The sequence below is a fragment of the Pinus tabuliformis genome, chromosome 8, assembly GCF_031772625.1.
Source record: "Pinus tabuliformis cultivar Carrire ecotype Pingquan chromosome 8, CPIR1, whole genome shotgun sequence".
Taxonomy (NCBI): Eukaryota; Viridiplantae; Streptophyta; class Pinopsida; order Pinales; family Pinaceae; genus Pinus; species Pinus tabuliformis.
In genome coordinates this window covers 513,141,966-513,158,405 of record NC_142294.1, presented here as the reverse complement: position 1 = coordinate 513,158,405, position 16,440 = coordinate 513,141,966, and positions in this window count along the sequence as shown.

Sequence of the window (16,440 nt, the reverse complement as noted above, 5' to 3'; positions counted from 1 at the left end):
CCCTATGGAGTATTATTGTTGTATGAGTAATATTATGGGGTCAAAATCCTCAAAGTCCTGTTATTCTAGGAGTTTTTTTTTTTTTTTTGGTTTGACCTATGGGGATTTGAAGCTTGAATCTCACTGTTTACATAATACTTCATGTCATGGCGATAGAGAATTGAATTACCCCCCAATGGGATTATTCTAGGAGAATTATTATGATTATTATTTCTATTTTCCATTAAAAAGGATAAGTTTTGCAACAATATTATTTGATAAAATATTTAGGGATACTAACCAAGGAGGATAGGCTATGTTTTTAAGAAACCCTAACTTATTTTACTTCTGAAATCACAAATCATTGTGTTTAGAGAGACAATGTTTTGTAGTTAGTTAATATTAGTAACTTGTTTGTTTAAGTAAGCAATTTTAGAAACATTGGCTTCCATATTAAAGGCATAATTTTCCATGTGTGTGATTCTATTCTCTAAAGTCATGTTTTTGTAATGGTTTTGGTGGATTTCATTATGCCCTTGGGTCCACCGAAATGGTTACTAGAGAGCTATAATAGTGCAATAAAACATCATACAAGGAGTCTTTTGAGATAAATATCCAACAATTATAGGGTCATGCCCACCAATGTAAGTGATGTCACATGAATATTATTTTGATATAAGTCTTAGAGTTTATGATATTATTGGATTGGTAAAAGATTTATTCTTTCACTCCATATAGAGTATTACTATTGTATGTGTATTATTATGGGGTGAAAACTCACAAATTCCTATTATTCTAGGAGAATTATTATTAATTTTTTATGTTTTGCTAAGTTGTGTGAGTCCTTAGATGATTGCAAGCTTAACCTTTTCCTTAAGAAACTGCAACCCAAGGGTATCTAAGTTGTCAAAATCACCCAGGGATCGCACCTAGCATGGACCACATTAGCCCTTAACATGGTTGGATTTATTCCCATGGAGTTTCAAAGTGGTCACCTTCACATCATGAAGTGCCTTAATAGTACACCCCATCACCGTCTCTTATACACCCCATGGGCTAGAATTATCTATATATATATATATATATATATATATATATATATATTCCATTAAAAAGGATAAAGTTTGCAAGACCTTATGAGAAAAGACCCAAAAAAAATATTGTTATTGTTATTATTACTATCATTATATCTCTTTAATATACTTAACGTTCGAAAGAATAGTATTTGATCAAATATTTTATGATGCTAACCATGGCAAGTAGGCTATATTTAAAGAAAACTTATTGTGTTATTCTTCTTAAATAGAATTATTATGTTTAAATATGATGTGACATATGTCTAACATTTAATATATATATATATATATATATATATATAATTTGCGCATATGTTTTATAAGAAAAATTTGTGTTACCATTTACCATATATTTAATAAAAGGGAAATAGAAAAATATGAGCAATATTTGAAGAAATACAAACTACCAAAAATTGAACATAGGAGAAATAGTTATATAGAACCTATAAAATACCAACCCTTTCACACTTAATTAAGAGAGATAGAAATATTCATCGTCCATATCAAGGATAAACCTCCAATTGCGCAAAGGTCCAATATAATAACACAACTCGGAAAAAAATTGCATACCCTTCTACTACTATAAATAATTTGTCGCTAGTAAAACCCTAAGAAGTTTTCTTGCCATCATAATGAGTATTGACCATCAAGTGGGAATTATTTAATTAGCATAACCATTTACACTAAACAACCACCTACCAATTACCAAATGATCCCTCTTCTAATAAAATGGCTCGATATATTAATTCACTAATTCAATGCCCATGTAAAATGACCTCATGCATTAATTCCCTAAGACATAACTACCTTGAAGTAAGGAGGTTAGGGTAGGACCCTAACAAACATGTAGAAAATGTTAATGATAATATTATCATTATAAGACTCCATATTGTTAAAACTGCTACACAATAATTAGTCAACCTTTGAGGGATATTCAACTAGCCAGTCACAAAACATCACTCTCTTTCATAGTTCATCATGTGCATACAAGTCGGTGAAGTTAAGGATTCAAATAATGAGATTAAGAGGCATCCATACCACTTGACTTCATGAGTTTTTTACATGGTCAATTATGCAAATTGAGAGCTTGGGTGATAGACGGATGTATACCCTACTTGTCCCTCATTTTACATGGTATGAAACATAATATCCCAAGAAAAATATAATTGAAGGTTTTTCTTAGTATAAAGCTCATTACTTTCAATTTCTACAAACTCAAAGTGTTTTATTCTAAGAATCATAATGATCCATGATACATGTTTCTTTGTAGAAGTTCCATAAAAACATCCATATGCTAACCATACTTTCTATATAATGCATGGTAGAGGTTTGGACTCATAAGTTATTCTTTTCCACACCCTTTTTGAACTCATGTTTTACTAACCCATGTAGGATAATCTTCATAGTATTATTTTATCTTTATTATTGTCAATGGAGGGTATGTTATCTATTTTTTTTGGTAGGGAGGGGGGATGCGAGGTAGGTGGGTTGATTGTGGAATGACCTTACATCTAACTTCTACATGAGGAAGAAATCTAAGATTATGGAACAATTCCTTATCCAAAGTTGTGGTAATTGGCTTGGGAATCATAAACCTAGAGGTGGATGTGCTTTTAGTTGGGTCCTTGTAAGCCAAATTTCCTTTGTTATTGTTGTTCACCACTTAAATACATTCGCTTATTTTAATGAGGACAAATCATTTTGAGTCAAAGAACCTAGACTAAGAAATAAAGTATAAAAATAATTGACCCTAACCTTTAGGGGGGGTCCCTAAGCCAAATAATAACTTCAATGAGGAAAGTAAGTTTTTTTAAAATAGATTATTACTTTATAAATTAAAATTATAGTGACATTGATAAACACTTAAATACATTTTAGAGTATATTGATACAAATACCTACATGGTTTTAAAGATGAGAATTTAAAAATCATAAACTATTTTTTCAAATGCATTACAAAGTAGAGCTAGAATATATTTAAAATTATAATAATATTGTTTTAAAATCAATTTGTACTCTCCCTTATATTGATAGGGTGTCTCTTGATCCAAAAATTATTCTAATTACTTTATAGTGAATATGAACTTAACAACTATATTAAATAGATTTTTCATTTTAGTATAGCCAATAATTGTAATATAATTGTTATAGAAATAGGGAGAATCGTTCTATATGTACATGCTCGTTATATTTCCTGAATATAATATATCTTGATTTTCTCTCTGAAAAAAAAAAAAAGAAATAGGGAGAATCATTTTTAATCAAAAAAATTACAATGACAAATAAATAACTAACATTTAGAGGTATTTGTAATCGTAATAATAACTGCAATAAGGAAAGTAAGTTTTCAAAAAATAGATTATAAATTATAATTATAAGGATATTGATAAAACTTATTTACATCTTAATATAAATTGATACAAACTTATATATACTTTTAATGATGATAATTTAGAAATAATAAAATATTTGTCAAATAAACTAATTACGAAGTTGAGTTGAAATACACCTAAGGAAATTTTAATATTTCTTTAAAGTCTATTTTTGTTCTACAAAGTGTTGAATTTATCTAGATTGCAGATTTTCGGTATATCTAAGAATCCTACTCATAGTAGCAAGATCAAACATAATGCTCCTATCACTTATATTATGGCATATTCTTAGAATATGCAATAAAAATAAAGATGCTCATTATAGAGGCCTCTTGACCAAAAAATGATTCTACTATACTTTATAGCCAAGTCAAAATTAACTTAACAACTACATTAAATAGATATTGTTACTCACCATCCATGGGTGGTATTCATAGGATATGTTTTTCTCCTATATGCTCCTCAGCCAGTAGTGAGCAACCCCTTGCAGCCACCAGATAACTCGATGTGCCATTATCTCCACCGCCTGAGCCAGCCATGTGGTCCCTCACCCATCTGTTATGATCGTATGCTTGAAGGTGGGCCCTCCAACCCCGAATGTATTGCTTTTCATTACGTAGTTAGGTATTTTTTTTACTTATCATGGAAACTTTTAAGCATAAATTGGTGGCGAGATTCGACATAAAGAGTGGGCTAGGTCTATACTCTTGTATCCTCTTCCCAATTTGATGGTTAACCTTGTATCCTAGTATCGAGTGATCTCATTTACTGGTTACTAGCTTTAGGAGTGACACTACATGGGAAACCCCAATCTTGGTTGTGTGGTCCCACCTCCCAATACCATATATATCATCCCCTTTCGATCATTACAACCCCTTCATTATTTTTCCCATCTGGGTCCACATTTTTCCACTAAGTCCTTAAGGGGTCAGCTTCCCCCTCCCCTTGCCCACACCTTGGGTTGGGCCTGAAACGATGCCCTAGAGGTTGATGCAGCTAAAAAGAAGAAAAAGCATAATTTGGCCACTATCATTAGGAAATGTACAAAAAAATTTAAAATATGGTTGGGACATACAAATTTAGTGTGTGGGAAAAAGACAAACATGAGCTCTACTCCTTATCTCAAGCCATTACCTTGGTTTCTATGGGTCTTAGATGAGCCCCTTACAACATTGCGCAACCCATGATTGTCCCAACCCCTGGTGGGAAATGAACTGGCTCGCCTTAAGGGGGTATCTACTGCTATATCCTACACATCATGCTATCATCCCCTTGAGCCCCAAGCAGTTATAAAAGAAAAATCAGTAAAAGGAAAAAGGAATATGACGAAGGGTTAAAAAAAAATTTGTGAGGGTAACTCATGTACCATGATTACTACCTCCTACATCCATATACCCAAGTTCGGGCTTCCATTATTTTAGCTAGCCTTGTACCATGGCATGTGTCTTATGTGTCCATTATGTTCCATCAATATGTCACATGCCACCTAGCATTTTATGGATGTACCATGGACATGTCACCCCCTTTAGAGTTTGAAACCACCTAATAGGGTCCTTAGTTAGCCCCTTATTGAGATTGGAGACACTTGTACATGCTAAATCACACTATGGAAGGTCATGCCACTATGAAGTGGCCACTTGATTCCAGGATTTGTAAGCTATTTTACTCGATTACTCTAATGTTTTGTTGTACTAAAAGGTGAGGGGATGCATTGGATATTCTATAGGATTGGAAGTGGGTTTATATTTGGGGTTGTGGTCTCCCTATATGGGGTCTAAACCCTCTAGAGGGTCATATTTGCACTTGTAGGGTGAGAATTGAGAGCCATGGGCCTCCACCATAATGAAGAGAAGATTTCCACTTAATGGACCCCTCAACACCATTCATTGATTGCTCATTTTACACCTTTTTGGATGAGGATAATACACTTGGACTGCCATGCCCAACTGACGTCACACTTGCACCACACACTTGGCAAATGTTTTAGGGCCCATATGAGGATGTGTCTCACCATGGGAGATAAAGGGAGGGCTTATGTCATCATTGTAGCCCTTATGGATGGTATACATATATTATCGACCAACTCAGAGACCCACGAGGATGTATTTGCGCCCCCACACCCACTTGGGACACCACATTTGATTAACTTGGATGTCAAGGGGTTAACCCCTTGGTCAATATGTTTGGAGCTTATTCTCTCAACTCGACATATTTTGGACTCCACTAGGCCTCTTCAATGGTCCAATGAATCATTGTATTCACTATTTTCCCACCTGGGGGGATTATATTTATATTATGGAGTTATCTTGGTGGGCTTGTCACCAAGCGATGTTATTGTTGCACATTGTTTTAGTATATGGGGCTTAATTTGGGCTAATTAGGAAAATAAAACCCGTTAGGAAGGATATAAATTGATGAGAGATCATTTTAGTTTCATCATCACTTGGATTGGAATAGTATCTCTTGAGAGATTTTCGCACTTTTTTTTATGATGAACTTTTTCAAGCTTTCTTAATGCACTATGATGTTTGGATTTTGACTATTGTCATTGGAGATTCTTTCTAATACAAATTTGATGGATGGATATACTCTATCTCTCATGTAAGTGAAGTTTTAATGCTAGTTTTTTTATTTTACTTAATGCATGTATATCATTGTCATTGTTTTTGTATGGATTAATGTAATGCAAAATTATTTTGGGACCTTGAATAAGTGATTTAATTCATGTGTTTCTCTTTGAGGGATTCAGTGAATGTTCCTAGAGGCGCCTCTTAGGTTGAAAGACCTCAAAAATTTGTCTCCTTCACAAATTTGAAGTATAAATCCCTATTAACCTAGTTGCTTCCCGTGGAAAGGATATTGCAAGTCAATTTGGGTTCATTAGCTCATGAAAAATCTCGATCTATGTGTATCTTGACCCCATTAAGAGAAAGTAGTAAGGCATTGATCCTCACATCCCTTGGTGGTCAAATTTATCTCTCTTTTCTTCACTCTTCCCAATTCAAGGCCTAACCTTAGAGGGTCAACTAAGGCATCAAGATAAATCTTTTGCAGCAATCCAAACACCTTCAAAATAGTCCACAACTACATGGGGTGTTCTTAAGGTGTCCTCCAAGTTTGAGCACAATCCAACGTGGAATCCCGAGATATAGAAACCCCTAGCTATAAGATCCTCTCTTTCCCTAGGTTGATTTGGCTTAGTATCGTCACTTGGATCATCACATTCAAAAAAAAAAATATTAGTCCTTTGATCCTATTCTCTTCCCTTATTAGCTCAAGCCCTTCTTTGGTTGATCAACTCCATACCCTTGACCTAGTTTAGGCCCACTTGGGTTCTTTGTGGTCCCGCAGCTTATAATTCAAATTCCACAAATATTACATAGAATTTTTTTTCTCCACAAGGATCCTTAAGTGTAGGAAACCCCTCATCAAGGCATACACTCCAAACCTAGGCTCAAGTTTTCTCTTATCCCTTCCTAGAGAGCCTAACACCTTGCTTTCCAATCGAGTGATCTATCCATTTGAGCCTCTCTTGTGAATAGGCCTTAGGAATCACCTCATATCATATAATTGATCCACCCATTCTTGTGATTCCTCTCATACCGGGACTCCTCCCATCAGTGAATGTTTGTAAAGAGCAGGAAGCCTTAGCTAAGGTGACAGTGGGTTGTCACCCCATTGGTTCCCTTTGACCTAGTAGTTGCTCCCTAATCCTAATAACAACTTCAATACGGAAAGTATGTTTTTAGAAAATATAGTTCATTGAGTTAGATTGAACCGTAGATATATGCATGAGAAGACATTTGCTAACCAATATTGAGGTTTCATCATTTAGTGGTCTAATATGACTTGTGAGCGATTGAGTTAAGCTAAAAAAATAAATATAATTATGTATCTACTTAATAAAAACTCAAAAAGATTATACTATATATATATATATATGTTTTTAACCATAAAAATTTAAATATAATTAACAAATAAAATCAAAGAATTATAAAGTATATTCCATTTTCCGTTGCATACAAGAACGTTGAGTTGAAAGAAGTATGAAAGTTGCGTCATGGCTTGCATATGAGTCCATTGGGTTGAAGAAAACATGTATTTACAATTTAGTTAAAGTTTTGTCTTATTAGTGATATTAACTCGGTTTGAAATACACAATGTAATATGGTAAATAAAATGTATGTAATTTTTCGTAATTTTGTAAATAAAGTGTATCTAATTTTATGTGAATTAAAAAAAAAAATTGATTTTAATGAATATTTAAATATTATTATAAAAAAAAACATAATTTTTTTTAGGATAAATCATAGTAGGTGTTTTGCAATTCTTAAACTCATAAATGTAATGTGATGTTTACCAAAAGTTTTATAATATTTCAAATATAGATTACAAAAACTTGAGAGTTTTATAATTTTCAAAATATAGGCAAAAAAAATTTAGAGAAAAAAAATAAAAATATATTAAATATGATTTTTATGAAAAAAGATATATTTTCAAGAAAATTGGTGAAAAATATAGATTCCAAAGATAAATATAATTGTCAAATTTGATTTTAATAAATATTTAAGTATCATAATTAAAAAGTGGTCAAAAAGTTAAAATAAGTATATTCCCAAGCAATTTATCGTTCTGAAAAAAGATTGACTACTAATGAAAAAATAAATATCTCAAAGCTGACTAGGAAAAAATAGAGTCCAAAGACAAATACAACTATCAAATTTTCGGGAAAAAAAAAAAAGTTAGTTTGTCTCATTGGGCCACTCGATTTTTTAGTGGCCTGCGTGGGAACTATTGTAGATGAAGATTCAGTATATTTTTCTTTATATGTCGTAATGATGGGGCGGAGGAATTCACAAACTGTTTTTTACATTTGCCTAATATTCATGTCAGCTTCCTTATGAGATATTGCCGTAACTTTCTTTGTATGGGGAGTTCGCCCGCACAGTGTGGCCAGGCCTATAACACTGCATTAACGGGGTTGGCTTTTGTTATTTCGACTGGGCATAGTGAATTATGAGATAGAACGAGCTCTTCGAATTTGAATTACTTGTAGGTTCAGGCAATCGAATAGAGATTGACAGATATTACAAAATATCAGTTAGTTGAAACTTGCTTTTATACCTTGAGTAGGGAGTGTTGATTTTCTTATATTGCAGTAAGTTTTCGTTGAGAGAAATCTATGGAACGGAAGATTACCATTCGGAAGAAATTTCAGGAGCATCTGGTTTGCAGAATATCACAGGCTTTCAAGCGATGGAAAAGATCTGTCCTTTCTGTGTGCACGAGGATTTGGCAAGTGAGTGTAGAGGATCCTCGAAAGGTTATCCATTCGATCAAAGTTGGGCTTGCATTGTCCCTGGTCTCTGTTTTCTACTTTGTCAGGCCAATGTTTGAAACCTTTGTTGGGAATTCCATATGGGTTGTCGTTGCTATCGTGTTGGCCTTTGAATTCACTATAGGTAGTTATATGTAAAACTATTTCCTTTTGTTTATCGGATGTTGAAATAATTTTTAGAAATTTGTAATTACTTCAGTAATAAAATCTCCAAATTCCTTGATACTTTGTTGTATTAAAATGTACCTGATATTGCTGAGATACGTTGCTCTGGTAAGTTTTTAATTTCCTCATAGAATGTACTAACCAAGTGTTAGAGTAGTCCTTAATCGTGATACTAGAATTGAAGTTAGGAATGAACTATTATGTGATATTTGAATACTAGAAAAGAAGGAAGGAATTTAGCAATTAATAATAAGGATGAACATAATCATTATTAGGTGTGTTTGGTTAAAATTGAATAACTTAGTTTGAAATAATTTTATGATCACTTATAATGGGAAAATTTGCAATTTAAGTGTAAAAAAGTAGATGGTATAAATTAATAGAGTTTCTTCTCCTACTTCATTATGGACTCGACTGAACAAGTAGGACTGAACATTGCATATCAGATGCACTATGTCGATAATAAACACATGCAAATACATAGAGATGAAGCAAGAACACAATGAGCAATAAATTACTAAATAGGAAAATCCATGAAGTTACGCAATCCCCCTCTCCCGTGTTACACCCAAAGAGGAAAATCCATTAAGTTACACAATACCCCTACCCCATGTTACTAATACCCCTCCCCCATGTTACACTTCATATTGCAAATATCCTGCTCTTTGTCTCCATCTTAAATATTCTGTAATTTTATAAATTGTATATCTTTTTACATTTGTCATCTTAAGTCTTCTTCCTCTGTTATCTTCTTTTATTTTCTTTTCATTCTCTTTGTTGTTCCATCTTTTTATCGTCACCTCTTATCATAGACTATTAAAACTAACAACAATCTTTATAAAGATCGGTGTATTTAAACAGATTGAATTTTGACATGAATGTTTCGTGAGTATGTCCTATCACTAGAGCAATTATTTGACTATACTTATTTTGAATTAATGTTTTGTGCCATGCTAATATAATGCAGGTGTTACATTAAGCAAAGGTCTAAACATATCTTGTGCAACATTCTTGGCGGGATTCTTAGGAGTCAGAGTGAGCTATGTTGCGGAACTTACATGGAAAAATTGTGAACTTGTTATACTGGGTGTCTCCATTTTTCTCATAGGTCAATACAATATCATTCTTAAATACCTGAAGATTCAAATCTGCATGGTATATTCGATACTTTACTTTTTAGGATTCTAATATATCTGGTCCGTTTGGGTGATGCGGGTGCATGGTCCACATATTCACGTTTCTTTCCTATTATGATCAAGAAAATATATGATTATGTGGTGATCATCTTCATTCTCACTTTCAATCTCATAGCCATTTCCAGTTATCGTGCGGAAAATATTTTTAAAATGGCGTGTCAACAAATGTCTATGATTGTCATCGCTTTTGTGCTCTCTTTAGACATTAATGTGATCATTTTTCCTGTATGGGATGGAGATGACCTTCACAATTCCATTTTATGTCACATGGAAGTATTACCTAAATCTATGAAAGGTAAAGCCTTGCCAGAAACAACAATAAATAGGATGTTTATTATTTTCATGAAAATTGATTATGAGAAATATTTGTTATTTTATTTTATTTTATTTGATTGTTTAGTTGAATTTAATTAGATTATAGATTTTGAGACCAAACAAAAAATGAGTGAAATTTTATGATCATATTTAGAAACATTCTCTAAACCTATAATACAATCCGAATAAGGATGGCCGCCATGCCTTGACATTATCTCTCTCTTCTGTAAGCATATTGCAAAACCATTGTTTGTATCATTAGCGCTATGCTCCCCCCAAAGTAGCAAATGTTGGAAAAATAACAATTGGTATATAGAAATGTATGTATTTTTCACACAAAATTTGTTTGTATACTAGCAGAATGTGTAACAAAATACGTCGTTGAGCCAAAACATTGCTAAGATCCAGGTTATGATGAGGTTCCAAGAGGTTGTAAATTTGTGCTGAACTCAAAATCCACGGAAGCCTCATTGGTAAATATCATATAAACTTTTTACTGTCATCTCCTATTATATAAACTTGGTGATCCATTTACAAATTTCACTGTTTATTAAGAAATTTATGTGAATGTCACAAGTGAGTTTTGCCAGTTGGGAGCCACCACATGGATATTTATTCTTTAGATATCCATTGAATCTTTATGAAAAATTTGGAAACATGACCCGACATTGTGCATACTCTGTAGAGAATTTAAATGTATTTTAAAATCTGAGATTCAGGTATTCGTCGAAATTCCAATGCAACTTTGTTGCTCCCTCGTACACTCATGTATTTCTTATCGTATAATCATTGGTGATCATATTATTTGTTCAGGCTCCTTTTTCTATAAGAGGAAATTTTAAAAAGTCATTTATTGACATCGGCAAGGAATCCGCGCACATTTTGTGTGAACTGGCTGAGAGAATAAGGATGACCAGAGGAAGTAAAAATCCCCATTTAGTGATGGTTCGGTTAAGAGCAGTGGTGGAGAATCTACATAATTCCCTAGGAGATCAGCCAGAGCTTTTCATCGATACTAAGAGATGACGAATTCTGGAGGAGAAGCGCTTGAGAATTCCCTAAAATTTCTTCAAAGGATTAACTACAACATAAAATTTGCAGGCCTCCTCAATGCCAAAGCCAACAAAACATACTAATCTAATAAATAGAGTGTCAATTGGAATTACTATGTAGGAGGAAGAGATACAAACAGATACGTCAAGAGATCAAGCTGGGAAAATATGTGAAATGAGAGAAATGAAGCAGAGATGTTGTTCATTTATGGAAATTCTTCCTCTTGTCATCCTTTTTGCTTTGTTGATAGACAAAGTGGCAAAGTTACAGAGCGCAATCATGGTAGTAGAAGAGCTTGAAGAGGCTAGGTAAGTGAATCCCTATCATCAACATCATTGACTTCAAGTAAACAGATAGCACCAGCCACTCTATCTAAAATATTGGGCAGATCATACAATGCTCTGATACCACATGAAAGATTGGGAAGAGCACACAATGCTTTGATACCACACAAAAGATTGGGCATAGCACACAACACTCTGATATCAACTGATTAAACAACGGAAATACAAAAAAATCAAGAATATAAGAATGCAGCTACGACTATTCAATAACACAAAAACTAAACATTAATTTACAGAAGGTGAAGCAGCTACAACTGCATACAATTCACACTCTATGCGTCTTGACTCTACATTCTTCTATCCCAACTCAACTATATTTATACAAAATTTAAGTCGGTTATTGCCCCTTCAATTTAAAAGGGTTATTGCAGTGGTGGGTCTTCGAAAGTTGAACAGATCATGGTGGTGGTAGTGAGGGGTGTTCGGTGATTAATCTGTCATGCAGCGTAATTATATCCAACTCTATCCCCATCAATATCACAAGTTAAAACTATCCTCACGACAACTAGTAGGACTGATTAACTTCCTCACCAGTTCGTCACTCTTGTGAAAAGTGACATAAATGTTGGAAAGGCAGAGAAGACAAAGCATAAACAATTCACACATAAAACATGAGTTGCTGCTCTTCTATTGATCACACAAAACATGATGATTAAAATGAACCCGGTGAAGGGCATTTAAACCTTTTCCAACTAGCTAATTGCCTAAAATATCTTGACATGCAACCACATTCATTCACACACTCAAAGTTGTCTATCATTTAACTAGACTTGACTCAAGACTCAAACACTCAACCACTCAATCACTCAGTTAACTGACTCTTTATATTTAGCCAACTCCTCATGCAGGAGTAATTATCTTATTTTAACACTCCCCCTTAATTACGACTACTAAACTAAAACATGACTCATGAAAAATCAAACATTTCTACTGGTCTACGTCTCAGCTAGGCTTACAACACCCAAGTTTCTTCTATGAAACTCAAACACATATTGTGCTAATGACTTAGTAAATATATCATCCTATTGATCAATATATCTAGAGGGCTTCAAGTGAACTTCTCCATTGCTCACAAGTTCTCTAATAAAGTGATATCTAGTATCAATATATTTTCTCTTCTGATGAAACACACTATTCTTGGATAGTGCAATCGTTGAGGTGTTGTCACAATATATTGTTGTTGATCCTGTTGGTTCTGCTTGAGTCCATGAAATACTCTTCTTAATCACACTGCTTGACATGCTGCTGATGTTGCTGCTACATATTCTATTTCTGTTGACGAAACTGTCACAATGGGATTCTTCTTAGATGCCCATGAAATCACACCTGAACCAAGGTGGAACACAAAAGTAGAAGTTCTCTTCCTGACATCCAAACTACATGCAAAATTGATATATGTGTATCCAATCAAATCCTTCTTTTATGTGCTTGCATACATAATGCCACAATCTCTAGTTCCTGCTATGTATCTCATAATTCCTTTTCCTACACTCTAATGTGTGTCTTTTGGACTCTCCATAAATCTGGAAATCAAACTCACTCCTTGCATGATATCCGGTCTTGTAGCTATGAGATACATGAGGCTTCCAACCAATCTTTTGAATAGACTTGGATTGACATATGATCCTTCATCATCCTTGCTTAGCTTTGTACCCGTTGCACCTACTGTAGGGATAGGTTTCCAATTTTCCATCCTGAATCTTTAAACAAATCTTTGGAATATTTATTTTGACAAATAAAAATTCCTTTTTTAGATTGCTCAACTTCTATGCTAAGAAAATATTTCATGAGACCAACATCTCTCATCTCAAATTCTTTCATCATGGCTACTTTAAATTCATCTATCTCAAAATCACTTGCAAAAATCATGTCATCAACATATAATCAAACAATCAAAATCTGTCCATGCTCATTTACCTTTGTGTATAAGGTATGCTCAATGTTGCTTCTGCAAAATCCATTCTTAATCATGTAGTTGTCAATTATGCTATACCAAGTTCTAGGCGCTTGCTTCAGTCCATAGAGCACTTTCTTCAACCTGTAAACTTTGTCTTCACTACTTTCAACTTCATATCTTGGAGGCTGCTACACATAAATTTCCTCTTCTAAAATTTCATTCAAGAAGGTTGATTTTACATCCATCTGATATACTATCCACTTGTTCTGAGCTAGTGTGGCTAGAACTTCTCTTACAGTATCATATCTGGCTACTGGAGAAAACGTTTCTCCAAAGTCTATTCCTGATTGCTGCGAGAATCCTTTTGCTACAAGTCTTGCTTTAAATCTGTCAATTTCACCTTTTTCATTCAACTTTGTCTTATACACCCACTTCACACCAATGATATTTTTGCGCTTTGGTAAATCAACCAAATCCCATGTGTCATTCTTTTCAATAGCTTCAATTTCTTCATCCATGGCTTGCACCCAATTTTCATCTCTGATTGCCTCTTCAAACAAAGAAAGATGGAATGACAACAATGCAAAATTTGAACTAACATCCAAGTCATCATAAATATCTTTCAAACTTCTCATGTTTCTCTTACCATTGCTTAATTCATCACCTGATTCATTGTTGGGAGAATCTTGATATGTTGATCTGCTTGAGGATCCATGCTGCTTTGAAAATCTTGGAATCCTTTTTAGTGTGTCTCTGTTTGGTATTTTCACATGTGATTCTTGTTGCTCCTTTTTTTCTACATCATCTTCTTCCATCAGTGGCACTTGTGCATCAACTATTTTGTCTACAGTTCATGTTGGCTTGATGGGGCTTGACCAAGGTTTGGAGTTAATTAGCCAAATAAATCCCTACACTATTGGCCCTTTTGGCATCAGCCTGTGGGGTGCGGATAGAAGTTTGACTCTAAGTAGTATGGGGGGATGCTGGAACCAAGTTTCCACAACCTTGAGATGTCTGAGGTGTCGATTTAGTTCAATTGTGCCTACCTTCGCGTAGGTCACTTCGCGCATTGTTCTAACCCACGAGACCTTCACGATCTGTTATAATCACCTTTCACGCAGCCCTAACGAGGGGATGAGGTGCTTTCGCAGTACTATGGTAGCGATCTGCGTTGTTTCCCCAAACTATATCGCGGATCTTACTTATCTTCTTAAAGATCTTAGTTAACTTCGAATAAATAAATACTTTATCTCACCTTCACTTAAATATCACAGTCATATATGTTTGCGCATTAGATAAACAGTGGAAATGCAATTTATACCCAATACATTCACTACAAAAAACAAGAAATAAATACACATGAATTATATAAAACTTCTCTTTATTAATGCTCTAATGGTTATAGACTCGACTCGCCCTGTGCACTTAGCTGTGGACTTCTAGGCCTCTGCGCACTCAGCTGCAAAGCCTTCTCCTACTCTACGACCCAAAACTAGACCTTACACTTCACATACTCCGCTATGTTTCTATTCCATGATCATCAATTGATTCTTATATTGTTTTTAACTACTTAGAGCTTTGCTATATTTATACAATCCCATGGTCCGCGGACCATGGGTAGATCTTTATAGCCGACATTACATTACAAAATTGAGGGCGAGCAACCCTATGACTCATTTACAAGCTATGCGCTTTGCGCCCACAAAATGCGGAGTCTTTACATCAAAGTTATAACTTTTGACCAAAATCTAGGCACTAAGCCCCAAAACTTTCCTTGGGGGATCTCGCGCCCAACAGTTCCATTCCATGACTCTTGTTCCATGAACACAACATCTCTACTAATTATGGTCTTCTTTGTGACTGGGATATACAATTTGTAAGCTTTTGATTGCTCACTATAACCAGTGAATATGCATTTTTCACTTTTATCATCCAATTTGCCTCTTCTCTTCTTAGGCACATGTGCATAAGCTACATATCCAAATACTCTGAGATGAGATACACTGCAATACATACCTAGCCATGCTTGTTTTGGTACTCTCTTCATTACACTCTTTGTAGGAGAACTTTTGATCACATAATTAGCACATGCAACTCCTTCTGCCCAATACTCATTAGACAAGTTTTTGCCTTTCAACATGGTTCTTACCATGTTCATAATTGTCCTTCTCTTTCTCTCTCCTACACCATTATGATGTGGTATGTACCTGGTTGTAAACTGTCTTCTGATCCCATGTTGTTTGTAGTAATCATGAAATGCCTTTGAGTCATATTCTCCACCACGATTTGACCTCAATACCTTGATCTGTCAATCACTTTGGTTCTCAACTAAGTCTTTGAATTCTTTGAACTTTGCAAAAGTTTCAAACTTTTGCTTCAAAAGGTAAACCCAAGTCTTTTTGTTGTAGTCATTAATAAAAGTGAGGAAGTAACAACTTCCACTAATCGACTGTGTCCTCATAGGTCCACACAAGTCTGCATGAACTAGCTCAAGGGGTTGCTTTTCTCTTTATTCAACTCCCTTTGGAAAACTTTCATGGTGTTGCTTTCCCAAGATGCAACACTCACAAGTGCTAGCAGGATCTTTGATGGGAGGTAATCCTCTGACCATCTGTTTCTGTTGTAACAATCTTAAACCAGAAAAGTGCAAGTGTCCAAATCGAAAGTGCCATAACCAATAATCATCAGAACATGCTAAAGTAAAAG